Source organism: Pseudoliparis swirei, unplaced genomic scaffold (genome assembly GCF_029220125.1).
Source record: "Pseudoliparis swirei isolate HS2019 ecotype Mariana Trench unplaced genomic scaffold, NWPU_hadal_v1 hadal_27, whole genome shotgun sequence".
Taxonomy (NCBI): Eukaryota; Metazoa; Chordata; class Actinopteri; order Perciformes; family Liparidae; genus Pseudoliparis; species Pseudoliparis swirei.
Window position 1 is genome coordinate 495,106 of NW_026613263.1, and position 25,601 is coordinate 520,706.

Consider the following 25,601-nt stretch of genomic DNA (forward strand, 5'->3'; position numbering starts at 1 on the left):
ACCAATCATTCAATATCGGAGGATTTTTCTTATGATCACTTGTATTCCAAGTGCTAAATAGTCTTTCGTCCCTGGGTGGGCTTGAACCACCAACCTTGCGGTTAACAGCCGAGCGCGCTAACCAATTGCGCCACAGAGACTTGTCTACTGAGTTAGAGGATGGGTTTTTTTCCAGCTGAATGTAAGATTGATACTTTTGACGAATACATTTGGACCTTATCTTTTTTAAAGGTACATTATGACTCACTACATTTTGGAAGAAAATACTAGAATTCAAGCGTCTGGCTTCAGGCAGCTTAAGGTCAGTGTTTTTGAGGGGAGAGTAACCCCCTTTTGATGTGGAGTTGAGGCTTTACAACTCAATAGGCCTTTATTATGTGCAAAACATACACAACACACTATAGTAAAAAGAGAAAAACCACAGTTGAGCTACCTTAGGCTTAACAAGTGACTATTATGCTGCTGCCACCAAGCCGGTTGTTTTTGCAACCAAGACAGACACCGAAGATGTTCTGACCAGAGTTCCCACCAATCATTCAATATCGGAGGATTTTTCTTATGATCACTTGTATTCCAAGTGCTAAATAGTCTTTCGTCCCTGGGTGGGCTTGAACCACCAACCTTTCGGTTAACAGCCGGACGCGCTAACCAATTGCGCCACAGAGACTTGTCTACTGAGTTAGAGGATGTTTTTTTCCAGCTGAATGTAAGATTGATACTTTTGACGAATACATTAGGACCTTATCTTTTTTAAAGGTACATTATGACTCACTTCCTTTTGGAAGAAAATACTAGAATTCAAGCGTCTGGCTTCAGGCAGCTTAAGGTCAGTGTTTTTGAGGGGAGAGTAACCCCCTTTTGATGTGGAGTTGAGGCGTTACAACTCAATAGGCCTTTATTATGTGCAAAAACATACACAACACACTATAGTAAAAAGAGAAAAACCACAGTTGAGCTACCTTAGGCTTAACAAGTGACTATTATGCTGCTGCCACCAAGCCGGTTGTTTTTTTGCAACCAAGACAGACACCGAAGATGTTCTGACCAGAGTTCCCACCAATCATTCAATATCGGAGGATTTTCTTATGATCACTTGTATTCCAAGTGCTAAATAGTCTTTCGTCCCTGGGTGGGCTTGAACCACCAACCTTTCGGTTAACAGCCGAACGCGCTAACCAATTGCGCCACAGAGACTTGTCTGCTGAGTTAGAGGATGGGGGTTTTTTTCCAGCTGAATGTAAGATTGATACTTTTGACGAATACATTTGGACCTTATCTTTTTTAAAGGTACATTATGACTCACTACATTTTGGAAGAAAATACTAGAATTCAAGCGTCTGGCTTCAGGCAGCTTAAGGTCAGTGTTTTTGAGGGGAGAGTAACCCCCTTTTGATGTGGAGTTGAGGCTTTACAACTCAATAGGCCTTTATTATTTGCAAACACATACACAACACACTATAGTAAAAAGAGAAAAACCACAGTTGAGCCACCTTAGGCTTAACAAGTGACTATTATGCTGCTGCCACCAAGCCGGTTTTTTTTTGCAACCAAGACAGACACCGAAGATGTTCTGACCAGAGTTCCCACCAATCATTCAATATCGGAGGATTTTTCTTATGATCACTTGTATTCCAAGTGCTAAATAGTCTTTCGTCCCTGGGTGGGCTTGAACCACCAACCTTTCGGTTAACAGCCGAAAGCGCTAACCAATTGCGCCACAGAGACTTGTCTACTGAGTTAGAGGATGGGGTTTTTTTTTCCAGCTGAATGTAAGATTGATACTTTTGACGAATACATTTGGACCTTATATTTTCTAAAGATACATTATGACTCACTACGTTATGGAAGAAAATACTAGAATTCAAGCGTCTGGCTTCAGGCAGCTTAAGGTCAGTGTTTTGAGGGAGAGTAACCCCTTTGATGTGGAGTTGAGGCGTTACAACTCAATTGGCCTTTATTATGTGCAAAAACATACACAACACACTATAGTAAAAAGAGAAAAACCACAGTTGAGCCACCTTAGGCTTAACAAGTGACTATTATGCTGCTGCCACCAAGCGGTTGTTTTTTGCAACCAAGACAGACACCGAAGATGTTCTGACCAGAGTTCCCACCAATCATTCAATATCGGAGGAATTTTCTTATGATCACTTGTATTCCAAGTGCTAAATAGTCTTTCGTCCCTGGGTGGGCTTGAACCACCAACCTTTCGGTTAACAGCCGAACGCACTAACCAATTGCGCCACAGAGACTTGTCTGCTGAGTTAGAGGATGGGTTTTTTTCCCCAGCTGAATGTAAGATTGATACTTTTGACGAATACATTTGGACCTTATCTTTTTTAAAGGTACATTATGACTCACTACATTTTGGAAGAAAATACTAGAATTCAAGCGTCTGGCTTCAGGCAGCTTAAGGTCAGTGTTTTGAGGAGAGTAACCCCTTTGATGTGGAGTTGAGGCTTTACAACTCAATAGGCCTTTATTATTTGTTCTAACATACACAACACACTATAGTAAAAAGAGAAAAACCACAGTTGAGCTACCTTAGGCTTAACAAGTGACTATTATGCTGCTGCCACCAAGCCGGTTGTTTTTTTGCAACCAAGACAGACACCGAAGATGTTCTGACCAGAGTTCCCACCAATCATTCAATATCGGAGGATTTTTCTTATGATCACTTGTATTCCAAGTGCTAAATAGTCTTTCGTCCCTGGGTGGGCTTGAACCACCAACCTTTCGGTTAACAGCCAAATGCGCTAACCAATTGCGCCACAGAGACTTGTCTATTGAGTGAGAGGATGGCTTTTTTTTCCAGCTGAATGTAAGATTGATACTTTTGACGAATACATTTGGACCTTATCTTTTTTAAAGGTACATTATGACTCACTACATTTTGGAAGAAAATACTAGAATTCAAGCGTCTGGCTTCAGGCAGCTTAAGGTCAGTGTTTTTGAGGGGAGAGTAACCCCCTTTTGATGTGGAGTTGAGGCTTTACAAATCAATAGGCCTTTATTATGTGCAAAAACATACACAACACACTATAGTAAAAGAAAAACCACAGTTGTGCCACCTTAAGCGTAACAAGTGACTAGTAAGCTGCTGTCACCAAGCGGTTGTTTTTTGCAACCAAGACAGACACCAAAGATGTTCTGACCAGAGTTCCCACCAATCATTCAATATCGGAGGATTTTTCTTATGATCACTTGTATTCCAAGTGCTAAATAGTCTTTCGTCCCTGGGTGGGCTTGAACCACCAACCTTTCGGTTAACAGCCGAACGCGCTAACCAATTGCGCCACAGAGACTTGTCTACTGAGTTAGAGGATGGGGGTTTTTTTCCAGCTGAATGTAAGATTGATACTTTTGACGAATACATTTGGACCTTATCTTTTTTAAAGGTACATTATGACTCACTACATTTGGAAGAAAATACTAGAATTCAAGCGTCTGGCTTCAGGCAGCTTAAGGTCAGTGTTTTTGAGGGGAGAGTAACCCCCTTTTGATGTGGAGTTGAGGCTTTACAACTCAATAGGCCTTTATTATGTGCAAAAACATACACAACACACTATAGTAAAAAGAGAAAAACCACAGTTGAGCTACCTTAGGCTTAACAAGTGACTATTATGCTGCTGCCACCAAGCCGGTTTTTTTGCAACCAAGACAGACACCGAAGATGTTCTGACCAGAGTTCCCACCAATCATTCAATATCGGAGGATTTTTCTTATGATCACTTGTATTCCAAGTGCTAAATAGTCTTCGTCCCTGGGTGGGCTTGAACCACCAACCTTCGGTTAACAGCCGAGCGCTAACCAATTGCGCCACAGAGACTTGTCTGCTGAGTTAGAGGATGGGTTTTTTCCCCCAGCTGAATGTAAGATTGATACTTTTGATGAATACATTAGGACCTTATCTTTTTTAAAGGTACATTATGACTCACTACGTTATGGAAGGAAATACTAGAATTCAAGCGTCTGGCTTCAGGCAGCTTAAAGTCAGTGTTTTTGAGGGGAGAGTAACCCCTTTGATGTGGAGTTGAGGCTTTACAACTCAATAGGCCTTTATTATGTGCAAATACATACACAACACACTGTAGTAAAAAGAGAAAAACCACAGTTGAGCCACCTTAGGCTTAACAAGTGACTATTATGCTGCTGCCACCAAGCTGGTTGTTTTTTGCAACCAAGACAGACACCGAAGATGTTCTGACCAGAGTTCCCACCAATCATTTAATATTGGAGGATTTTCTTATGATCACTTGTATTCCAAGTGCTAAATAGTCTTCGTCCCTGGGTGGGCTTGAACCACCAACCTTTCGGTTAACAGCCGAACGCGCTAACCAATTGCGCCACAGAGACTTGTCTACTGAGTTAGAGGATGGGGTTTTTTTTTCCAGCTGAATGTAAGATTGATACTTTTGACGAATACATTAGGACCTTATCTTTTTTAAAGGTACATTATGACTCACTTCCTTTTGGAAGAAAATACTAGAATTCAAGCGTCTGGCTTCAGGCAGCTTAAGGTCAGTGTTTTTGAGGGGAGAGTAACCCCCTTTTGATGTGGAGTTGAGGCGTTACAACTCAATAGGCCTTTATTATGTGCAAAAACATACACAACACACTATAGTAAAAAGAGAAAAACCACAGTTGAGCTACCTTAGGCTTAACAAGTGACTATTATGCTGCTGCCACCAAGCCGGTTGTTTTTTTGCAACCAAGACAGACACCGAAGATGTTCTGACCAGAGTTCCCACCAATCATTCAATATCGGAGGATTTTTCTTATGATCACTTGTATTCCAAGTGCTAAATAGTCTTTCGTCCCTGGGTGGGCTTGAACCACCAACCTTTCGGTTAACAGCCGAACGCGCTAACCAATTGCGCCACAGAGACTTGTCTACTGAGTTAGAGGATGGGGTTTTTTCCAGCTGAATGTAAGATTGATACTTTTGACGAATACATTTGGACCTTATCTTTTTTAAAGGTACATTATGACTCACTACATTTTGGAAGAAAATACTAGAATTCAAGCGTCTGGCTTCAGGCAGCTTAAGGTCAGTGTTTTTGAGGGGAGAGTAACCCCCTTTTGATGTGGAGTTGAGGCGTTACAACTCAATAGGCCTTTATTATGTGCAAAAACATACACAACACACTATAGTAAAACCACAGTTGAGCCACCTTAGGCTTAACAAGTGACTATTATGCTGCTGCCACCAAGCCGGTTGTTTTTTGCAACCAAGACAGACACCGAAGATGTTCTGACCAGAGTTCCCACCAATCATTCAATATCGGAGGATTTTTCTTATGATCACTTGTATTCCAAGTGCTAAATAGTCTTTCGTCCCTGGGTGGGCTTGAACCACCAACCTTTCGGTTAACAGCGGAACGCGTTAACCAATTCCGCCACAGAGACTTGTCTACTGAGTTAGAGGATGGTTTTTTTTCCAGCTGAATGTAAGATTGATACTTTTGACGAATACATTTGGACCTTATCTTTTTAAAGGTACATTATGACTCACTACGTTATGGAAGAAAATACTAGAATTCAAGCGTCTGGCTTCAGGCAGCTTAAGGTCAGTGTTTTTGAGGGGAGAGTAACCGCTTTTTGATGTGGAGTTGAGGCTTTACAACTCAATAGGCCTTTATTATGTGCAAAACATACACAACACACTATAGTAAAAAGAGAAAACCACAGTTGAGCCACCTTAGGCTTAACAAGTGATTATTTTGCTGCTGCCACCTGGCCGCATTGTTTTTGCAACCAAGACAGACACCGAAGATGTTCTGACCAGAGTTCCCACCAATCATTCAATATCGGAGGATTTTTCTTATGATCACTTGTATTCCAAGTGCTAAATAGTCTTTCGTCCCTGGGTGGGCTTGAACCACCAACCTTTCGGTTAACAGCCGACCGCGCTAACCAATTGCGCCACAGAGACTTGTCTGCTGAGTTAGAGGATGGGGTTTTTTTTCCAGCTGAATGTAAGATTGATACTTTTGACGAATACATTTGGACCTTATCTTTTTTAAAGGTACATTATGACTCACTACATTTTGGAAGAAAATACTAGAATTCAAGCGTCTGGCTTCAGGCAGCTTAAGGTCAGTGTTTTTGAGGGGAGAGTAACCCCCTTTTGATGTGGAGTTGAGGCTTTACAACTCAATAGGCCTTTATTATTTGCAAACACATACACAACACACTATAGTAAAAAGAGAAAAACCACAGTTGAGCCACCTTAGGCTTAACAAGTGACTATTATGCTGCTGCCACCAAGCCGGATTTTTTTTGCAACCAAGACAGACACCGAAGATGTTCTGACCAGAGTTCCCACCAATCATTCAATATCGGAGGATTTTTCTTATGATCACTTGTATTCCAAGTGCTAAATAGTCTTTCGTCCCTGGGTGGGCTTGAACCACCAACCTTTCGGTTAACAGCCGAACGCGCTAACCAATTGCGCCACAGAGACTTGTCTACTGAGTTAGAGGATGTTTTTTTTTTCTCCAGCTGAATGTAAGATTGATACTTTTGACGAATACATTAGGACCTTATCTTTTTTAAAGGTACATTATGACTCACTACATTTTGGAAGAAAATACTAGAATTCAAGCGTCTGGCTTCAGGCAGCTTAAGGTCAGTGTTTTTGAGGGGAGAGTAACCCCCTTTTGATGTGGAGTTGAGGCGTTACAACTCAATAGGCCTTTATTATGTGCAAAAACATACACAACACACTATAGTAAAAAGAGAAAAACCACAGTTGAGCTACCTTAGGCTTAACAAGTGACTATTATGCTGCTGCCACCAAGCCGGTTGTTTTTTTGCAACCAAGACAGACACCGAAGATGTTCTGACCAGAGTTCCCACCAATCATTCAATATCGGAGGATTTTTCTTATGATCACTTGTATTCCAAGTGCTAAATAGTTTTCGTCCCTGGGTGGGCTTGAACCACCAACCTTTCGGTTAACAGCCGAACGCGCTAACCAATTGCGCCACAGAGACTTGTCTATTGAGTGAGAGGATGGCTTTTTCCAGCTGAATGTAAGATTGATACTTTTGACGAATACATTTGGAACTTATCTTTTTTAAAGGTACATTATGACTCACTACATTTTGGAAGAAAATACTAGAATTCAAGCGTCTGGCTTCAGGCAGCTTACGGTCAGTGTTTTTGAGGGGAGAGTAACCCCCTTTTGATGTGGAGTTGAGGCTTTACAACTAAATAGGCCTTTATTATGTGCAAAAACATACACAACACACTATAGTAAAAAGAGAAAAACCACAGTTGAGCTACCTTAGGCTTAACAAGTGACTATTATGCTGCTGCCACCAAGCCGGTTTTTTTGCAACCAAGACAGACACCGAAGATGTTCTGACCAGAGTTCCCACCAATCATTCAATATCGGAGGATTTTTCTTATGATCACTTGTATTCCAAGTGCTAAATAGTCTTTCGTCCCTGGGTGGGCTTGAACCACCAACCTTTCGGTTAACAGCCGAACATGCTAACCAATTGCGCCACAGAGACTTGTCTGCTGAGTTAGAGGATGGGGGTTTTTTTCCAGCTGAATGTAAGATTGATACTTTTGACGAATACATTTGGACCTTATCTTTTTTAAAGGTACATTATGACTCAGTACATTTTGGAAGAAAATACTAGAATTCAAGCGTCTGGCTTCAGGCAGCTTAAGGTCAGTGTTTTTGAGGGGAGAGTAACCCCCTTTTGATGTGGAGTTGAGGCTTTACAACTCAATAGGCCTTTATTATTTGCAAACACATACACAACACACTATAGTAAAACCACAGTTGAGCCACCTTAGGCTTAACAAGTGACTATTATGCTGCTGCCACCAAGCCGGTTTTTTTTGCAACCAAGACAGACACCGAAGATGTTCTGACCAGAGTTCCCACCAATCATTCAATATCGGAGGATTTTTCTTATGATCACTTGTATTCCAAGTGCTAAATAGTCTTTCGTCCCTGGGTGGGCTTGAACCACCAACCTTTCGGTTAACAGCCGAACGCGCTAACCAATTGCGCCACAGAGACTTGTCTACTGAGTTAGAGGATGTTTTTTTCCAGCTGAATGTAAGATTGATACTTTTGACGAATACATTAGGACCTTATCTTTTTTAAAGGTACATTATGACTCACTTCCTTTTGGAAGAAAATACTAGAATTCAAGCGTCTGGCTTCAGGCAGCTTAAGGTCAGTGTTTTTGAGGGGAGAGTAACCCCCTTTTGATGTGGAGTTGAGGCGTTACAACTCAATAGGCCTTTATTATGTGCAAAAACATACACAACACACTATAGTAAAAAGAGAAAAACCACAGTTGAGCTACCTTAGGCTTAACAAGTGACTATTATGCTGCTGCCACCAAGCCGGTTGTTTTTTGCAACCAAGACAGACACCGAAGATGTTCTGACCAGAGTTCCCACCAATCATTTAATATTGGAGGAATTTTCTTATGATCACTTGTATTCCAAGTGCTAAATAGTCTTTCGTCCCTGGGTGGGCTTGAACCACCAACCTTTCGGTTAACAGCCGAACATGCTAACCAATTGCGCCACAGAGACTTGTCTGCTGAGTTAGAGGATGGGGGTTTTTTTCCAGCTGAATGTAAGATTGATACTTTTGACGAATACATTAGGACCTTATCTTTTTTAAAGGTACATTATGACTCACTACATTTTGGAAGAAAATACTAGAATTCAAGCGTCTGGCTTCAGGCAGCTTAAGGTCAGTGTTTTTGATTTTAAAGGTACATTATGACTCACTACATTTTGGAAGAAAATACTAGAATTCAAGCGTCTGGCTTCAGGCAGCTTAAGGTCAGTGTTTTGAGGGGAGAGTAACCCCTTTGATGTGGAGTTGAGGCGTTACAACTCAATAGGCCTTTATTATGTGCAAAAACATACACAACACACTATAGTAAAAAGAGAAAAACCACAGTTGAGCTACCTTAGGCTTAACAAGTGACTATTATGCTGCTGCCACCAAGCCGGTTGTTTTTTTGCAACCAAGACAGACACCGAAGATGTTCTGACCAGAGTTCCCACCAATCATTCAATATCGGAGGATTTTTCTTATGATCACTTGTATTCCAAGTGCTAAATAGTCTTTCGTCCCTGGGTGGGCTTGAACCACCAACCTTTCGGTTAACAGCCGAACGCGCTAACCAATTGCGCCACAGAGACTTGTCTGCTGAGTTAGAGGATGGGGTTTTTTTTCCAGCTGAATGTAAGATTGATACTTTTGACGAATACATTTGGACCTTATCTTTTTTAAAGGTACATTATGACTCACTACATTTTGGAAGAAAATACTAGAATTCAAGCGTCTGGCTTCAGGCAGCTTAAGGTCAGTGTTTTTGAGGGGAGTAACCCCCTTTTGATGTGGAGTTGAGGCTTTACAACTCAATACGCCTCTATTATTTGCAAACATACACAACACACTATAGTAAAAGAGAAACCACAGTTGAGCCACCTTAGGCTTAACAAGTGACTATTATGCTGCTGCCACCAAGCGGTTGTTTTTGCAACCAAGACAGACACCGAAGATGTTCTGACCAGAGTTCCCACCAATCATTCAATATCGGAGGATTTTTCTTATGATCACTTGTATTCCAAGTGCTAAATAGTCTTTCGTCCCTGGGTGGGCTTGAACCACCAACCTTCCGGTTAACAGCCGAGCGCTAACCAATTGCGCCACAGAGACTTGTCTACTGAGTTAGAGGATGGGTTTTTTTCCAGCTGAATGTAAGATTGATACTTTTGACGAATACATTTGGACCTTATCTTTTTAAAGGTACATTATGACTCACTACATTTTGGAAGAAAATACTAGAATTCAAGCGTCTGGCTTCAGGCAGCTTAAGGTCAGTGTTTTTGAGGGGAGAGTAACCCCCTTTTGATGTGGAGTTGAGGCGTTACAACTCAATAGGCCTTTATTATGTGCAAAAACATACACAACACACTATAGTAAAAAGAGAAAAACCACAGTTGAGCTACCTTAGGCTTAACAAGTGACTATTATGCTGCTGCCACCAAGCGGGTCTCTTTTTGCAACCAAGACAAATCCGAAGATGTTCTGACCAGAGTTCCCACCAATCATTCAATATCGGAGGATTTTTCTTATGATCACTTGTATTCCAAGTGCTAAATAGTCTTTCGTCCCTGGGTGGGCTTGAACCACCAACCTTTCGGTTAACAGCCGAACGCGCTAACCAATTGCGCCACAGAGACTTGTCTACTGAGTTAGAGGATGGGTTTTTTTTTCCAGCTGAATGTAAGATTGATACTTTTGACGAATACATTAGGACCTTATCTTTTTTAAAGGTACATTATGACTCACTACGTTATGGAAGAAAATACTAGAATTCAAGCGTCTGGCTTCAGGCAGCTTAAGGTCAGTGTTTTTGAGGGGAGAGTAATCCCCTTTGATGTGGAGTTGAGGCTTTACAACTCAATAGGCCTTTATTATGTGCAAAACATACACAACACACTCTAGTAAAAAGAGAAAAACCACAGTTGAGCCACCTTAGGCTTAACAAGTGACTATTATGCTGCTGCCACCAAGCTGGTTGTTTTTTGCAACCAAGACAGACACCGAAGATGTTCTGACCAGAGTTCCCACCAATCATTCAATATCGGAGGATTTTTCTTATGATCACTTGTATTCCAAGTGCTAAATAGTCTTTCGTCCCTGGGTGGGCTTGAACCACCAACCTTTCGGTTAACAGCCGAACGCGCTAACCAATTGCGCCACAGAGACTTGTCTACTGAGTTAGAGGATGGGGTTTTTTCCAGCTGAATGTAAGATTGATACTTTTGACGAATACATTAGGACCTTATCTTTTTTAAAGGTACATTATGACTCACTTCCTTTTGGAAGAAAATACTAGAATTCAAGCGTCTGGCTTCAGGCAGCTTAAGGTCAGTGTTTTTGAGGGGAGAGTAACCCCCTTTTGATGTGGAGTTGAGGCTTTACAACTCAATAGGCCTTTATTATTTGCAAACACATACACAACACACTATAGTAAAAAGAGAAAAACCACAGTTGAGCCACCTTAGGCTTAACAAGTGACTATTATGCTGCTGCCACCAAGCCGGTTTTTTTTGCAACCAAGACAGACACCGAAGATGTTCTGACCAGAGTTCCCACCAATCATTCAATATCGGAGGATTTTTCTTATGATCACTTGTATTCCAAGTGCTAAATAGTCTTTCGTCCCTGGGTGGGCTTGAACCACCAACCTTTCGGTTAACAGCCGAACGCGCTAACCAATTGCGCCACAGAGACTTGTCTACTGAGTTAGAGGATGGGGGTTTTTTTCCAGCTGAATGTAAGATTGATACTTTTGACGAATACATTTGGACCTTATCTTTTTTAAAGGTACATTATGACTCACTACATTTTGGAAGAAAATACTAGAATTCAAGCGTCTGGCTTCAGGCAGCTTAAGGTCAGTGTTTTGAGGGGAGAGTAACCCCCTTTTGATGTGGAGTTGAGGCGTTACAACTCAATAGGCCTTTATTATGTGCAAAAACATACACAACACACTATAGTAAAAAGAGAAAAACCACAGTTGAGCTACCTTAGGCTTAACAAGTGACTATTATGCTGCTGCCACCAAGCCGTTTTTTTTTTGCAACCAAGACAGACACCGAAGATGTTCTGACCAGAGTTCCCACCAATCATTCAATATCGGAGGATTTTTCTTATGATCACTTGTATTCCAAGTGCTAAATAGTCTTTCGTCCCTGGGTGGGCTTGAACCACCAACCTTTCGGTTAACAGCCGAACGCGCTAACCAATTGCGCCACAGAGACTTGTCTACTGAGTTAGAGGATGGTTTTTTGTTCTCCAGCTGAATGTAAGATTGATACTTTTGACGAATACATTAGGACCTTATCTTTTTTAAAGGTACATTATGACTCACTACATTTTGGAAGAAAATACTAGAATTCAAGCGTCTGGCTTCAGGCAGCTTAAGGTCAGTGTTTTTGAGGGGAGAGTAACCCCCTTTTGATGTGGAGTTGAGGCTTTACAACTCAATAGGCCTTTATTATTTGCAAACACATACACAACACACTATAGTAAAAAGAGAAAAACCACAGTTGAGCCACCTTAGGCTTAACAAGTGACTATTATGCTGCTGCCACCAAGCCGGTTTTTTTTTGCAACCAAGACAGACACCGAAGATGTTCTGACCAGAGTTCCCACCAATCATTCAATATCGGAGGATTTTCTTATGATCACTGGTATTCCAAGTGCTAAATAGTCTTTCGTCCCTGGGTGGGCTTGAACCACCAACCTTCGGTTAACAGCCGAACGCGCTAACCAATTGCGCCACAGAGACTTGTCTACTGAGTTAGAGGATGGTTTTTTGTTCTCCAGCTGAATGTAAGATTGATACTTTTGACGAATACATTTGGACCTTATCTTTTTAAAGGTACATTATGACTCACTACATTTTGGAAGAAAATACTAGAATTCAAGCGTCTGGCTTCAGGCAGCTTAAGGTCAGTGTTTTTGAGAGACGAGGAACCCCCTTCTGATGGGGAGATGTGGCTTTAGAACTCAATTGGCCTTTATTATGTGCAAAAACATACACAACACACTATAGTAAAAAGAGAAAAACCACAGTTGAGCCACCTTAGGCTTAACAAGTGACTATTATGCTGCTGCCACCAAGCCGGTTTTTTTTGCAACCAAGACAGACACCGAAGATGTTCTGACCAGAGTTCCCACCAATCATTCAATATCGGAGGATTTTTCTTATGATCACTTGTATTCCAAGTGCTAAATAGTCTTCGTCCCTGGGTGGGCTTGAACCACCAACCTTCGGTTAACAGCCGAACGCTAACCAATTGCGCCACAGAGACTTGTCTGCTGAGTTAGAGGATGGTTTTTTTTACAGCTGAATGTAAGATTGATACTTTTGACGAATACATTTGGACCTTATATTTTCTAAAGATACATTATGACTCACTACGTTATGGAAGAAAACACTAGAATTCAAGCGTCTGGCTTCAGGCAGCTTAAGGTCAGTGTTTTTGAGGGGAGAGTAACCGCTTTTCGACGTGGAGTTGAGGCTTTACAACGCAATAGGCCTTTATCATGTGCAAACACATACACAACACACTATAGTAAAAAGAGAAAAACCACAGTTGAGCCACCTTAGGCTTAACAAGTGACTATTATGCTGCTGCCACCAAGCCGGTTTTTTTGCAACCAAGACAGACACCGAAGATGTTCTGACCAGAGTTCCCACCAATCATTCAATATCGGAGGATTTTTCTTATGATCACTTGTATTCCAAGTGCTAAATAGTCTTTCGTCCCTGGGTGGGCTTGAACCACCAACCTTTCGGTTAACAGCCGAACACGCTAACCAATTGCGCCAGAGAGACTTGTCTATTGAGTGAGAGGATGGGTTTTTTTCCAGCTGAATGTACGATTGATACTTTTGACGAATACATTTGGACCTTATCTTTTTTAAAGGTACATTATGACTCACTACATTTTGGAAGAAAATACTAGAATTCAAGCGTCTGGCTTCAGGCAGCTTAAGGTCAGTGTTTTTGAGGGGAGAGTAACCCCCTTTTGATGTGGAGTTGAGGCTTTACAACTCAATAGGCCTTTATTATTTGCAAACACATACACAACACACTATAGTAAAAAGAGAAAAAACACAGTTGAGCCACCTTAAGCTTAACAAGTGACTATTAAGCTGCTGACACCAAGCGGGTTGTTTTTTTGGCAACCAAGACAGACACCGAAGATGTTCTGACCAGAGTACCCACCAATCAGGCAATATCGGAGGTGTTTCTTATGATCACTTGTATTCCATTTGACGAAGAAAATAGTTTTCGTCCCTGGGTGGGCTTGAACCACCAACCTTTCGGTTAACAGCCGAACGCGCTAACCAATTGCGCCACAGAGACTTGTCTACTGAGTTAGAGGATGGGGTTTTTTTTCCAGCTGAATGTAAGATTGATACTTTTGACGAATACATTTGGACCTTATCTTTTTTAAAGGTACATTATGACTCACTACATTTTGGAAGAAAATACTAGAATTCAAGCGTCTGGCTTCAGGCAGCTTAAGGTCAGTGTTTTTGAGGGAGAGTAACCCCTTTGATGTGGAGTTGAGGCTTTACAACTCAATAGGCCTTTATTATGTGCAAAACATACACAACACACTATAGTAAAGAGAAAAACCACAGTTGAGCTACCTTAGGCTTAACAAGTGACTATTATGCTGCTGCCACCAAGCCGGTTGTTTTTTTGCAACCAAGACAGACACCGAAGATGTTCTGACCAGAGTTCCCACCAATCATTCAATATCGGAGGATTTTTCTTATGATCACTTGTATTCCAAGTGCTAAATAGTTTTCGTCCCTGGGTGGGCTTGAACCACCAACCTTTCGGTTAACAGCCGAACGCGCTAACCAATTGCGCCACAGAGACTTGTCTACTGAGTTAGAGGATGGGGGTTTTTTTCCAGCTGAATGTAAGATTGATACTTTTGACGAATACATTTGGACCTTATCTTTTTTAAAGGTACATTATGACTCACTACATTTTGGAAGAAAATACTAGAATTCAAGCGTCTGGCTTCAGGCAGCTTAAGGTCAGTGTTTTTGAGGGGAGAGTAACCCCCTTTTGATGTGGAGTTGAGGCTTTACAACTCAATAGGCCTTTATTATGTGCAAACACATACACAACACACTATAGTAAAAAGAGAAAAACCACAGTTGAGCTACCTTAGGCTTAACAAGTGACTATTATGCTGCTGCCACCAAGCCGGTTGTTTTTTTGCAACCAAGACAGACACCGAAGATGTTCTGACCAGAGTTCCCACCAATCATTCAATATCGGAGGATTTTTCTTATGATCACTTGTATTCCAAGTGCTAAATAGTCTTTCGTCCCTGGGTGGGCTTGAACCACCAACCTTTCGGTTAACAGCCGAACGCGCTAACCAATTGCGCCACAGAGACTTGTCTACTGAGTTAGAGGATGGGGTTTTTTCCAGCTGAATGTAAGATTGATACTTTTGACGAATACATTTGGACCTTATCTTTTTTAAAGGTACATTATGACTCACTACATTTTGGAAGAAAATACTAGAATTCAAGCGTCTGGCTTCAGGCAGCTTAAGGTCAGTGTTTTTGAGGAGAGTAACCCCCTTTTGATGTGGAGTTGAGGCTTTACAACTCAATAGGCCTTTATTATGTGCAAAAACATACACAACACACTATAGTAAAAAGAGAAAAACCACAGTTGAGCTACCTTAGGCTTAACAAGTGACTATTATGCTGCTGCCACCAAGCCGGTTGTTTTTTTGCAACCAAGACAGACACCGAAGATGTTCTGACCAGAGTTCCCACCAATCATTCAATATCGGAGGATTTTCTTATGATCACTTGTATTCCAAGTGCTAAATAGTCTTTCGTCCCTGGGTGGGCTTGAACCACCAACCTTTCGGTTAACAGCCGAACGCGCTAACCAATTGCGCCACAGAGACTTGTCTGCTGAGTTAGAGGATGGGGTTTTTTCCAGCTGAATGTAAGATTGATACTTTTGACGAATACATTTGGACCTTATCTTTTTAAAGGTACATTATGACTCACTACATTTTGGAAGAAAATACTAGAATTCAAGCGTCTGGCTTCAGGCAGCTTAAGGTCAGTGTTTTTGAGGGGAGAGTAACCCCCTTTTGATGTGGAGTTGAGGCTTTACAACTCAATAGGCCTTTATTATGTGCAAACACATACACAACACACTATAGTAAAAAGAGAAAAACCACAGTTGAGCTACCTTAGGCTTAACAAGTGACTATTATGCTGCTGCCACCAAGCCGGTTGTTTTTTGCAACCAAGACAGACACCGAAGATGTTCTGACCAGAGTTCCCACCAATCATTCAATATCGGAGGATTTTCTTATGATCACTTGTATTCCAAGTGCTAAATAGGCTTTCGTCCCTGGGTGGGCTTGAACCACCAACCTTCGGTTAACAGCCGAGCGCTAACCAATTGCGCCACAGAGACTTGTCTACTGAGTTAGAGGATGGGGTTTTTTTCCAGCTGAATGTAAGATTGATACTTTTGACGAATACATTAGGACCTTATTTTTTTAAAGGTACATTATGACTCACTACATTTGGAAGAAAATACTAGAATTCAAGCGTCTGGCTTCAGGCAGCTTAAGGTCAGTGTTTTGAGGGAGAGTAACCCCTTTGATGTGGAGTTGAGGCTTTACAACTCAATAGGCCTTTATTATGTGCAAATACATACACAACACACTATAGTAAAAGAGAAAACCACAGTTGAGCCACGTTAAGCTTAACAAGTGACTATAATGCTGCTGCCACCTAGTGGGTTGTTTTTTGCAACCAAGACAGACACCGAAGATGTTCTGACCAGAGTTCCCACCAATCATTTAATATTGGAGGAATTTTCTTATGATCACTTGTATTCCAAGTGCTAAATAGACTTTCGTCCCTGGGTGGGCTTGAACCACCAACCTTTCGGTTAACAGCCGAACGCGCCAACCAATTGCGCCACAGAGACTAGTCTATAGAATGAGAGGATGGTTTTTTTCCCAGCTGAATGTAAGATTGATACTTTTGACGAATACATTTGGATCTTATCTTTTTTAAAGGTACATTATGACTCACTACATTTTGGAAGAAAATACTAGAATTCAAGCGTCTGGCTTCAGGCAGCTTAAGGTCAGTGTTTTTGTGGGGAGAGTAACCCCTTTGATGTGGAGTTGAGGCTTTACAACTCAATAGGCCTTTATTATGTGCAAACATACACAACACACTATAGTAAAAAGAGAAAAACCACAGTTGAGCTACCTTAGGCTTAACAAGTGACTATTATGCTGCTGCCACCAAGCCGGTTGTTTTTTTGCAACCAAGACAGACACCGAAGATGTTCTGACCAGAGTTCCCACCAATCATTCAATATCGGAGGATTTTTCTTATGATCACTTGTATTCCAAGTGCTAAATAGTCTTTCGTCCCTGGGTGGGCTTGAACCACCAACCTTTCGGTTAACAGCCAAACGCAAACCACTTGCGCCACAGAGGTTAGTCTATTGAGTGAGAGGATGGCTTTTTTTCCAGCTGAATGTAAGATTGATACTTTTGACGAATACATTTGGACCTTATCTTTTTAAAGGTACATTATGACTCACTACGTTTCGGAAGAAAATACTAGAATTGAAGCGTGGGTCTTCAGGCAGGTTAAGGTCAGTGTTTTGAGGGAGAGTAACCCCTTTGATGTGGAGTTGAGGCTTTACAACTCAATAGGCCTTTATTATGTGCAAAACATACACAACACACTATAGTAAAAGAAAAACCACAGTTGAGCCACCTTAGGCTTAACAAGTGACTATTATGCTGCTGCCACCAAGCGGTTGTTTTTGCAACCAAGACAGACACCGAAGATGTTCTGACCAGAGTTCCCACCAATCATTCAATATCGGAGGATTTTTCTTATGATCACTTGTATTCCAAGTGCTAAATAGTCTTTCGTCCCTGGGTGGGCTTGAACCACCAACCTTTCGGTTAACAGCCGAACGCGCTAACCAATTGCGCCACAGAGACTTGTCTACTGAGTTAGAGGATGGGTTTTTTTCCAGCTGAATGTAAGATTGATACTTTTGACGAATACATTAGGACCTTATCTTTTTTAAAGGTACATTATGACTCACTACGTTATGGAAGAAAATACTAGAATTCAAGCGTCTGGCTTCAGGCAGCTTAAGGTCAGTGTTTTTGAGGGGAGAGTAACCCCCTTTTGATGTGGAGTTGAGGCGTTACAACTCAATAGGCCTTTATTATGTGCAAAAACATACACAACACACTATAGTAAAAAGAGAAAAACCACAGTTGAGCTACCTTAGGCTTAACAAGTGACTATTATGCTGCTGCCACCAAGCCGGTTTTTTTTGCAACCAAGACAGACACCGAAGATGTTCTGACCAGAGTTCCCACCAATCATTCAATATCGGAGGATTTTTCTTATGATCACTTGTATTCCAAGTGCTAAATAGTCTTACGTCCCTGGGTGGGCTTGAACCACCAACCTTTCGGTTAACAGCGGAACGCGCTAACCAATTGCGCCACAGAGACTTGTCTGCTGAGTTAGAGGATGGGGTTTTTCCAGCTGAATGTAAGATTGATACTTTTGACGAATACATTTGGACCTTATCTTTTATTAAGGTACATTATGACTCACTACGTTTTGGAAGAAAATACTAGAATTCAAGCGTCTGGCTTCAGGCAGCTTAAGGTCAGTGTTTTTGAGGGAGAGTAACCCCCTTTGATGTGGAGTTGAGGCTTTACAACTCAATAGGCCTTTATTATGTGCAAAACATACACAACACACTATAGTAAAAGAGAAAACCACAGTTGAGCTACCTTAGGCTTAACAAGTGACTATTATGCTGCTGCCACCAAGCCGGTTGTTTTTTGCAACCAAGACAGACACCGAAGATGTTCTGACCAGAGTTCCCACCAATCATTCAATATCGGAGGAATTTTCTTATGATCACTTGTATTCCAAGTGCTAAATAGTCTTTCGTCCCTGGGTGGGCTTGAACCACCAACCTTTCGGTTAACAGCCGAACGCGCTAACCAATTGCGCCACAGAGACTTGTCTATTGAGTGAGAGGATGGCTTTTTTTTCCAGCTGAATGTAAGATTGATACTTTTGACGAATACATTTGGACCTTATCTTTTTTAAAGGTACATTATGACTCACTACATTTTGGAAGAAAATACTAGAATTCAAGCGTCTGGCTTCAGGCAGCTTAAGGTCAGTGTTTTTGAGGGGAGAGTAACCCCCTTTTGATGTGGAGTTGAGGCTTTACAACTCAATAGGCCTTTATTATGTGCAAAAACATACACAACACACTATAGTAAAAAGAGAAAAACCACAGTTGAGCTACCTTAGGCTTAACAAGTGACTATTATGCTGCTGCCACCAAGCCGGTTGTTTTTTTGCAACCAAGACAAATCCGAAGATGTTCTGACCAGAGTTCCCACCAATCATTCAATATCGGAGGATTTTTCTTATGATCACTTGTATTCCAAGTGCTAAATAGTCTTTCGTCCCTGGGTGGGCTTGAACCACCAACCTTTCGGTTAACAGCCGAACGCGCTAACCAATTGCGCCACAGAGACTTGTCTGCTGAGTTAGAGGATGGGTTTTTTTCCCCAGCTGAATGTAAGATTGATACTTTTGACGAATACATTTGGACCTTATCTTTTTTAAAGGTACATTATGACTCACTACCTTTTGGAAGAAAATACTAGAATTCAAGCGTCTGGCTTCAGGCAGCTTAAGGTCAGTGTTTTTGAGCGGAGAGTAACCCCCTTTTGATGTGGAGTTGAGGCTTTACAACTCAATAGGCCTTTATTATGTGCAAAACATACACAACACACTATAGTAAAAGAGAAAACCACAGTTGAGCCACCTTAGGCTTAACAAGTGACTATTATGCTGCTGCCACCAAGCCGGTTGTTTTTGCAACGAAGACAGACACCGAAGATGTTCTGACCAGAGTTCCCACCAATCATTCAATATCGGAGGATTTTTCTTATGATCACTTGTATTCCAAGTGCTAAATAGTCTTCGTCCCTGGGTGGGCTTGAACCACCAACCTTTCGGTTAACAGCGAGCAACGCGCTAACCAATTGCGCCACAGAGACTTGTCTACTGAGTTAGAGGATGGGGTTTTTCCAGCTGAATGTAAGATTGATACTTTTGACGAATACATTTGGACCTTATCTTTTTAAAGGTACATTATGACTCACTACATTTTGGAAGAAAATACTAGAATTCAAGCGTCTGGCTTCAGGCAGCTTAAGGTCAGTGTTTTTGAGGGGAGAGTAACCCCTTTGATGTGGAGTTGAGGCTTTACAACTCAATAGGCCTTTATTATGTGCAAAACATACACAACACACTATAGTAAAAAGAGAAAAACCACAGTTGAGCCACCTTAGGCTTAACAAGTGACTATTATGCTGCTGCCACCAAGCCGGTTTTTTTTTGCAACCAAGACAGACACCGAAGATGTTCTGACCAGAGTTCCCACCAATCATTCAATATCGGAGGATTTTTCTTATGATCACTTGTATTCCAAGTGCTAAATAGTCTTTCGTCCCTGGGTGGGCTTGAACCACCAACCTTTCGGTTAACAGCCGAACGCGCTAACCAATTGCGCCACAGAGACTTGTCTGCTGAGTTAGAGGATGGGGGTTTTTTTCCAGCTGAATGTAAGATTGATACTTTTGACGAATACATTTGGACCTTATCTTTTTTAAAGGTACATTATGACTCACTACATTTTGGAAGAAAATACTAGAATTCAAGCGTCTGGCTTCAGGCAGCTTAAGGTCAGTGTTTTTGAGGGGAGAGTAACCCCCTTTTGATGTGGAGTTGAGGCTTTACAACTCAATAGGCCTTTATTATTTGCAAACACATACACAACACACTATAGTAAAAAGAGAAAAACCACAGTTGAGCCACCTTAGGCTTAACAAGTGACTATTATGCTGCTGCCACCAAGCCGGGTTTTTTTTGCAACCAAGACAGACACCGAAGATGTTCTGACCAGAGTTCCCACCAATCATTCAATATCGGAGGATTTTTCTTATGATCACTTGTATTCCAAGTGCTAAATAGTCTTTCGTCCCTGGGTGGGCTTGAACCACCAACCTTTCGGTTAACAGCCGAACGCTAACCAATTGCGCCACAGAGACTTGTCTGCTGAGTTAGAGGATGGGGTTTTTTCCAGCTGAATGTAAGATTGATACTTTTGACGAATACATTTGGACCTTATCTTTTTTAAAGGTACATTATGACTCACTTCCTTTTGGAAGAAAATACTAGAATTCAAGCGTCTGGCTTCAGGCAGCTTAAGGTCAGTGTTTTGAGGAGAGTAACCCCCTTTTGATGTGGAGTTGAGGCGTTACAACTCAATAGGCCTTTATTATGTGCAAAAACATACACAACACACTATAGTAAAAAGAGAAAAACCACAGTTGAGCTACCTTAGGCTTAACAAGTGACTATTATGCTGCTGCCACCAAGCCGGTTGTTTTTTGCAACCAAGACAGACACCGAAGATGTTCTGACCAGAGTTCCCACCAATCATTCAATATCGGAGGATTTTTCTTATGATCACTTGTATTCCAAGTGCTAAATAGTCTTTCGTCCCTGGGTGGGCTTGAACCACCAACCTTTCGGTTAACAGCCGAACGCGCTAACCAATTGCGCCACAGAGACTTGTCTGCTGAGTTAGAGGATGGTTTTTTCCAGCTGAATGTAAGATTGATACTTTTGACGAATACATTTGGACCTTATCTTTTTTAAAGGTACATTATGACTCACTACATTTTGGAAGAAAATACTAGAATTCAAGCGTCTGGCTTCAGGCAGCTTAAGGTCAGTGTTTTTGAGGGGAGAGTAACCCCCTTTTGATGTGGAGTTGAGGCGTTACAACTCAATAGGCCTTTATTATGTGCAAAAACATACACAACACACTATAGTAAAAAGAGAAAAACCACAGTTGAGCTACCTTAGGCTTAACAAGTGACTATTATGCTGCTGCCACCAAGCCGGTTGTTTTTGCAACCAAGACAGACACCGAAGATGTTCTGACCAGAGTTCCCACCAATCATTCAATATCGGAGGATTTTTCTTATGATCACTTGTATTCCAAGTGCTAAATAGTCTTTCGTCCCTGGGTGGGCTTGAACCACCAACCTTTCGGTTAACAGCCGAGCGCTAACCAATTGCACCACAGAGACTTGTCTGCTGAGTTAGAGGATGGGGTTTTTCCAGCTGAATGTAAGATTGATACTTTGACGAATACATTTGGACCTTATCTTTTTTAAAGATACATTATGACTCACTACATTTTGGAAGAAAATACTAGAATTCAAGCGTCTGGCTTCAGGCAGCTTAAGGTCAGTGTTTTTGAGGGGAGAGTAACCCCCTTTTGATGTGGAGTTGAGGCTTTACAACTCAATAGGCCTTTATTATTTGCAAACACATACACAACACACTATAGTAAAACCACAGTTGAGCCACCTTAGGCTTAACAAGTGACTATTATGCTGCTGCCACCAAGCCGGGTTTTTTTTGCAACCAAGACAGACACCGAAGATGTTCTGACCAGAGTTCCCACCAATCATTCAATATCGGAGGATTTTTCTTATGATCACTTGTATTCCAAGTGCTAAATAGTCTTTCGTCCCTGGGTGGGCTTGAACCACCAACCTTTCGGTTAACAGCCGAACGCTAACCAATTGCGCCACAGAGACTTGTCTACTGAGTTAGAGGATGGGGTTTTTTTCCAGCTGAATGTAAGATTGATACTTTTGACGAATACATTAGGACCTTATCTTTTTTAAAGGTACATTATGACTCACTACATTTTGGAAGAAAATACTAGAATTCAAGCGTCTGGCTTCAGGCAGCTTAAGGTCAGTGTTTTTGAGGGGAGAGTAACCCCCTTTTGATGTGGAGTTGAGGCTTTACAACTCAATAGGCCTTTATTATGTGCAAAAACATACACAACACACTATAGTAAAAAGAGAAAAACCACAGTTGAGCCACCTTAAGCTTAACAAGTGACTATTATGCTGCTGCCACCAAGCCGGTTGTTTTTTTGCAACCAAGACAGACACCGAAGATGTTCTGACCAGAGTTCCCACCAATCATTCAATATCGGAGGATTTTTCTTATGATCACTTGTATTCCAAGTGCTAAATAGTCTTTCGTCCCTGGGTGGGCTTGAACCACCAACCTTTCGGTTAACAGCCGAACGCGCTAACCAATTGCGCCACAGAGACTTGTCTGCTGAGTTAGAGGATGGGTTTTTTCCCCCAGCTGAATGTAAGATTGATACTTTTGACGAATACATTTGGACCTTATCTTTTTTAAAGGTACATTATGACTACGAGATGTGCCGACGCTTCGAGGCGTGTGTCGAGTAATGAAGGGGGCGTTTCCTCGAAGCGCGTATCGAGGCTTGCTTCATTTAGGGGAGGAGCCAAAAATGATGAGGGCGTCGAGCCTCGCTGCCCGGCTGTACCACGTGACTGCTTCGGGAAGTGGTTCAGATATTTCTGGGAGGTTTGACAGCAATATAAACCCCTCAGGCTCCATTCAAAATGTGGGTTGTTGGTTGAGAGTTTGGAGAGTTTAGAGAGAGAGATAGTTTGTAGAGTTAGGAGAGTGAGGAGAGAAGGAGAGGTGATAAGATGGAACTTTTGAGAAACTGTTATTTCTGAATAAAAATGAATAAAATGTCCCTTGTCCTGGACATCACTGCAGTGATGTCCAGGACAGGGGACATTTTCATAACATTGAAATTACTGTTTGTGAAAAAGTTAAGTAGACTTTACTTAATTAGCTAAATAAATATTAGTTATGTTTAAGCATAATTAAGTAACAATTACTTAGTATTTTAATGGTTATTTACTCTAAAATTAAGTATGTTATACTTAACACTGTCTAGTAGGATTTACTTAATCCTTCAATAGTAAAAGTTACTTAGTTAGTGTTAGTGCAAATTGTTACGAGGATTTTATTAAGTAAATCCGACAAGTTATTTCTTTGAGTGTGTCCAAGTTACACAAGCATATTCAGTCCCCTCTTACTAGTTATACAAGCATGTTCACTGTCCTCTGCCTGCTTCAGCCCATGCCATTTTCCTAAAGTGACATAATAACATTATTACACAACCTGCCATATCATATGATACTACCATTTTGGGAACATTTACACACACAGAATACATTCAAAACATATTTTATTATGCACATATGTGATACTTTATGTACAGAAATGATTTGGTCATACATTTTTGAAATTCATAGTCATACCCAACAGCCATAACAGACAAAAAAATTCAATGCATCACATTATGTGGTTCAGAAACAGCTGCCTGTGATTATACACTTGGCCAGTAGGGGGTTTCGTGAGCACATGAAGTTTCGAGAAATGAACCCTTTCTCGAACCAATTGGCTGAAGTGGTTCGATGCCTCATGAGGCTTCATCTCACCATCACTAGTTGCTTGTATACACCTTTTTTGTCACGGTGCTATTAGAGTGGACCCAAAAGCACGACTAAGGCCCCGTTTACGCGATGGGAAAACGCATATATTTTCATGCGTTTTGGCCTTTCATTTACACAAAAACTGAGGTTTTATCACAGAAAACGATCATTTCTAAAAACTCCAGCCAAAGTGGAGATTTCTGAAAACTCAGTTTTTGTGTTTGCGTGTGAACGAGGTCAAACGGAGTTTTAGGTTGTCAAACGTCACAGTATGCGACTAAAAATGCTTCACGTCATGTGAGCGTCCTATGTTTACAGTTAGTTTGGCCGCTCCTACCAGGGTTGCCAGGTCTGTGTGACAAAACCAGCCCAATATCAAAACTCAAAATATGCCCGTGCCAAACCATATACACTGCTTTTAAAGTGTGTGTATGTGGACGTGTCCAATGTCCATGTGTACGTGCTGATCTGGAGTCAGTTTGGTAGGATTTGTGTTTCAATAAATTATTTCATTTAAAATATGGATTTTTATTTAAAGATATTCATATAATTTGCATGCAAAATAGGTCTACCCGAACCAGCGGACAACAAATTCAACCCGCGGCAACACTTCAAAAGTAGCCCAATTCCGCGGGAAAACCGCGGACCTGGCAACACTGCCTTCATTTTCGTTGTCAGTTGCGCCCGAGTTATTTCCTCCTTGACATGAGGATACTCCTCGGATGTCTCGAGTCTTAAGAATTCTGATTGGTTTGCATGTCTTTATCCTTCTCGTTACACTGCCGACTACAGGTTTGGCATAGTTATGACGGCGCCCGGGGGCGATTATGCGGTTCATATAAACAGAAACTTTTTTGAAAACGACCTTGTGTGTACGACGTTATTTTTGAAAATGGAGGGGCAGAAATCTTCGTTTCTGTAAATACCCGGCTATGTGTAAACGTGGCCTCAGACAGGAGTAACAAAGATGAACGTCTTTGGATGAAAACAGGCTGGGTCAAAACCGGGAGATCAGTTGAAGAAGCAAACAAGTCCAAAAAGGGGCGGGGCAGAGAATCAGAGGTGAGGGCAGGCAGGTCAGGAATATACTCTAATAACACTGGAGAACTTGGCACGAAAACACGACAATCTGGCAGAGGATAAGTGGAAGTGAGGGAACCTAAGTAGACAGAGACTAACGAGGGAATGGGCAACAGGTGAGATGGGCATGAGGACCAGGTGAAGGTAATGAGGGACTAACGAGGTGATCAGAGGCAGGTGAGGAGGGCGTGAGGACCAGGTGAAGGGAATGAGGGACTAACGAGGGAATGGGCAACAGGTGAGATGGGCATGAGGACCAGGTGAAGGTAATGAGGGACTAACGAGGTGATCAGAAATAGGTGGAGTGAAGCCTCATGAGGCATCAACCACTTCAGCCAATTGGTTCGAGAAAGGGTTCATTTCTCGAAGCTTCATGTGCTCACGAAACCCCTACTGGCCAAGTGATAATCACAGGCAGCTGTATCTGAACCACATAAT

At 41.5% G+C, this 25,601-nt stretch overlaps 23 non-coding genes across 23 annotated transcripts; all 23 read right to left on the reverse strand.

Annotated features, from left to right (window-relative positions):
* Positions 1–1,120: 1,120 nt before the first annotated feature.
* trnan-guu (transfer RNA asparagine (anticodon GUU)) lies at positions 1,121–1,194 on the reverse strand. Its single transcript has one exon. It is a non-coding gene; the product is annotated as a tRNA-Asn (tRNA).
* A 457-nt stretch (positions 1,195–1,651) lies between these two features.
* On the reverse strand, positions 1,652–1,725 carry trnan-guu (transfer RNA asparagine (anticodon GUU)). Its single transcript has one exon. It is a non-coding gene; the product is annotated as a tRNA-Asn (tRNA).
* Positions 1,726–3,231: 1,506 nt separating this feature from the next.
* Positions 3,232–3,305, reverse strand: trnan-guu (transfer RNA asparagine (anticodon GUU)). Its single transcript has one exon. It is a non-coding gene; the product is annotated as a tRNA-Asn (tRNA).
* Positions 3,306–4,282: 977 nt separating this feature from the next.
* On the reverse strand, positions 4,283–4,356 carry trnan-guu (transfer RNA asparagine (anticodon GUU)). Its single transcript has one exon. It is a non-coding gene; the product is annotated as a tRNA-Asn (tRNA).
* A 459-nt stretch (positions 4,357–4,815) lies between these two features.
* trnan-guu (transfer RNA asparagine (anticodon GUU)) lies at positions 4,816–4,889 on the reverse strand. Its single transcript has one exon. It is a non-coding gene; the product is annotated as a tRNA-Asn (tRNA).
* A 1,503-nt stretch (positions 4,890–6,392) lies between these two features.
* On the reverse strand, positions 6,393–6,466 carry trnan-guu (transfer RNA asparagine (anticodon GUU)). Its single transcript has one exon. It is a non-coding gene; the product is annotated as a tRNA-Asn (tRNA).
* A 458-nt stretch (positions 6,467–6,924) lies between these two features.
* On the reverse strand, positions 6,925–6,998 carry trnan-guu (transfer RNA asparagine (anticodon GUU)). Its single transcript has one exon. It is a non-coding gene; the product is annotated as a tRNA-Asn (tRNA).
* Positions 6,999–7,970: 972 nt separating this feature from the next.
* trnan-guu (transfer RNA asparagine (anticodon GUU)) lies at positions 7,971–8,044 on the reverse strand. The gene has a single exon. It is a non-coding gene; the product is annotated as a tRNA-Asn (tRNA).
* A 1,074-nt stretch (positions 8,045–9,118) lies between these two features.
* trnan-guu (transfer RNA asparagine (anticodon GUU)) lies at positions 9,119–9,192 on the reverse strand. Its single transcript has one exon. It is a non-coding gene; the product is annotated as a tRNA-Asn (tRNA).
* Positions 9,193–10,165: 973 nt separating this feature from the next.
* Positions 10,166–10,239, reverse strand: trnan-guu (transfer RNA asparagine (anticodon GUU)). Its single transcript has one exon. It is a non-coding gene; the product is annotated as a tRNA-Asn (tRNA).
* Positions 10,240–10,694: 455 nt separating this feature from the next.
* trnan-guu (transfer RNA asparagine (anticodon GUU)) lies at positions 10,695–10,768 on the reverse strand. The gene has a single exon. It is a non-coding gene; the product is annotated as a tRNA-Asn (tRNA).
* Positions 10,769–11,222: 454 nt separating this feature from the next.
* On the reverse strand, positions 11,223–11,296 carry trnan-guu (transfer RNA asparagine (anticodon GUU)). Its single transcript has one exon. It is a non-coding gene; the product is annotated as a tRNA-Asn (tRNA).
* A 456-nt stretch (positions 11,297–11,752) lies between these two features.
* Positions 11,753–11,826, reverse strand: trnan-guu (transfer RNA asparagine (anticodon GUU)). Its single transcript has one exon. It is a non-coding gene; the product is annotated as a tRNA-Asn (tRNA).
* Positions 11,827–13,869: 2,043 nt separating this feature from the next.
* Positions 13,870–13,943, reverse strand: trnan-guu (transfer RNA asparagine (anticodon GUU)). Its single transcript has one exon. It is a non-coding gene; the product is annotated as a tRNA-Asn (tRNA).
* A 451-nt stretch (positions 13,944–14,394) lies between these two features.
* On the reverse strand, positions 14,395–14,468 carry trnan-guu (transfer RNA asparagine (anticodon GUU)). Its single transcript has one exon. It is a non-coding gene; the product is annotated as a tRNA-Asn (tRNA).
* Positions 14,469–14,926: 458 nt separating this feature from the next.
* Positions 14,927–15,000, reverse strand: trnan-guu (transfer RNA asparagine (anticodon GUU)). The gene has a single exon. It is a non-coding gene; the product is annotated as a tRNA-Asn (tRNA).
* A 453-nt stretch (positions 15,001–15,453) lies between these two features.
* Positions 15,454–15,527, reverse strand: trnan-guu (transfer RNA asparagine (anticodon GUU)). Its single transcript has one exon. It is a non-coding gene; the product is annotated as a tRNA-Asn (tRNA).
* Positions 15,528–17,541: 2,014 nt separating this feature from the next.
* On the reverse strand, positions 17,542–17,615 carry trnan-guu (transfer RNA asparagine (anticodon GUU)). Its single transcript has one exon. It is a non-coding gene; the product is annotated as a tRNA-Asn (tRNA).
* Positions 17,616–18,592: 977 nt separating this feature from the next.
* trnan-guu (transfer RNA asparagine (anticodon GUU)) lies at positions 18,593–18,666 on the reverse strand. Its single transcript has one exon. It is a non-coding gene; the product is annotated as a tRNA-Asn (tRNA).
* Positions 18,667–19,122: 456 nt separating this feature from the next.
* Positions 19,123–19,196, reverse strand: trnan-guu (transfer RNA asparagine (anticodon GUU)). The gene has a single exon. It is a non-coding gene; the product is annotated as a tRNA-Asn (tRNA).
* Positions 19,197–20,174: 978 nt separating this feature from the next.
* On the reverse strand, positions 20,175–20,248 carry trnan-guu (transfer RNA asparagine (anticodon GUU)). Its single transcript has one exon. It is a non-coding gene; the product is annotated as a tRNA-Asn (tRNA).
* A 981-nt stretch (positions 20,249–21,229) lies between these two features.
* On the reverse strand, positions 21,230–21,303 carry trnan-guu (transfer RNA asparagine (anticodon GUU)). The gene has a single exon. It is a non-coding gene; the product is annotated as a tRNA-Asn (tRNA).
* A 1,497-nt stretch (positions 21,304–22,800) lies between these two features.
* trnan-guu (transfer RNA asparagine (anticodon GUU)) lies at positions 22,801–22,874 on the reverse strand. Its single transcript has one exon. It is a non-coding gene; the product is annotated as a tRNA-Asn (tRNA).
* Positions 22,875–25,601: the final 2,727 nt, after the last annotated feature.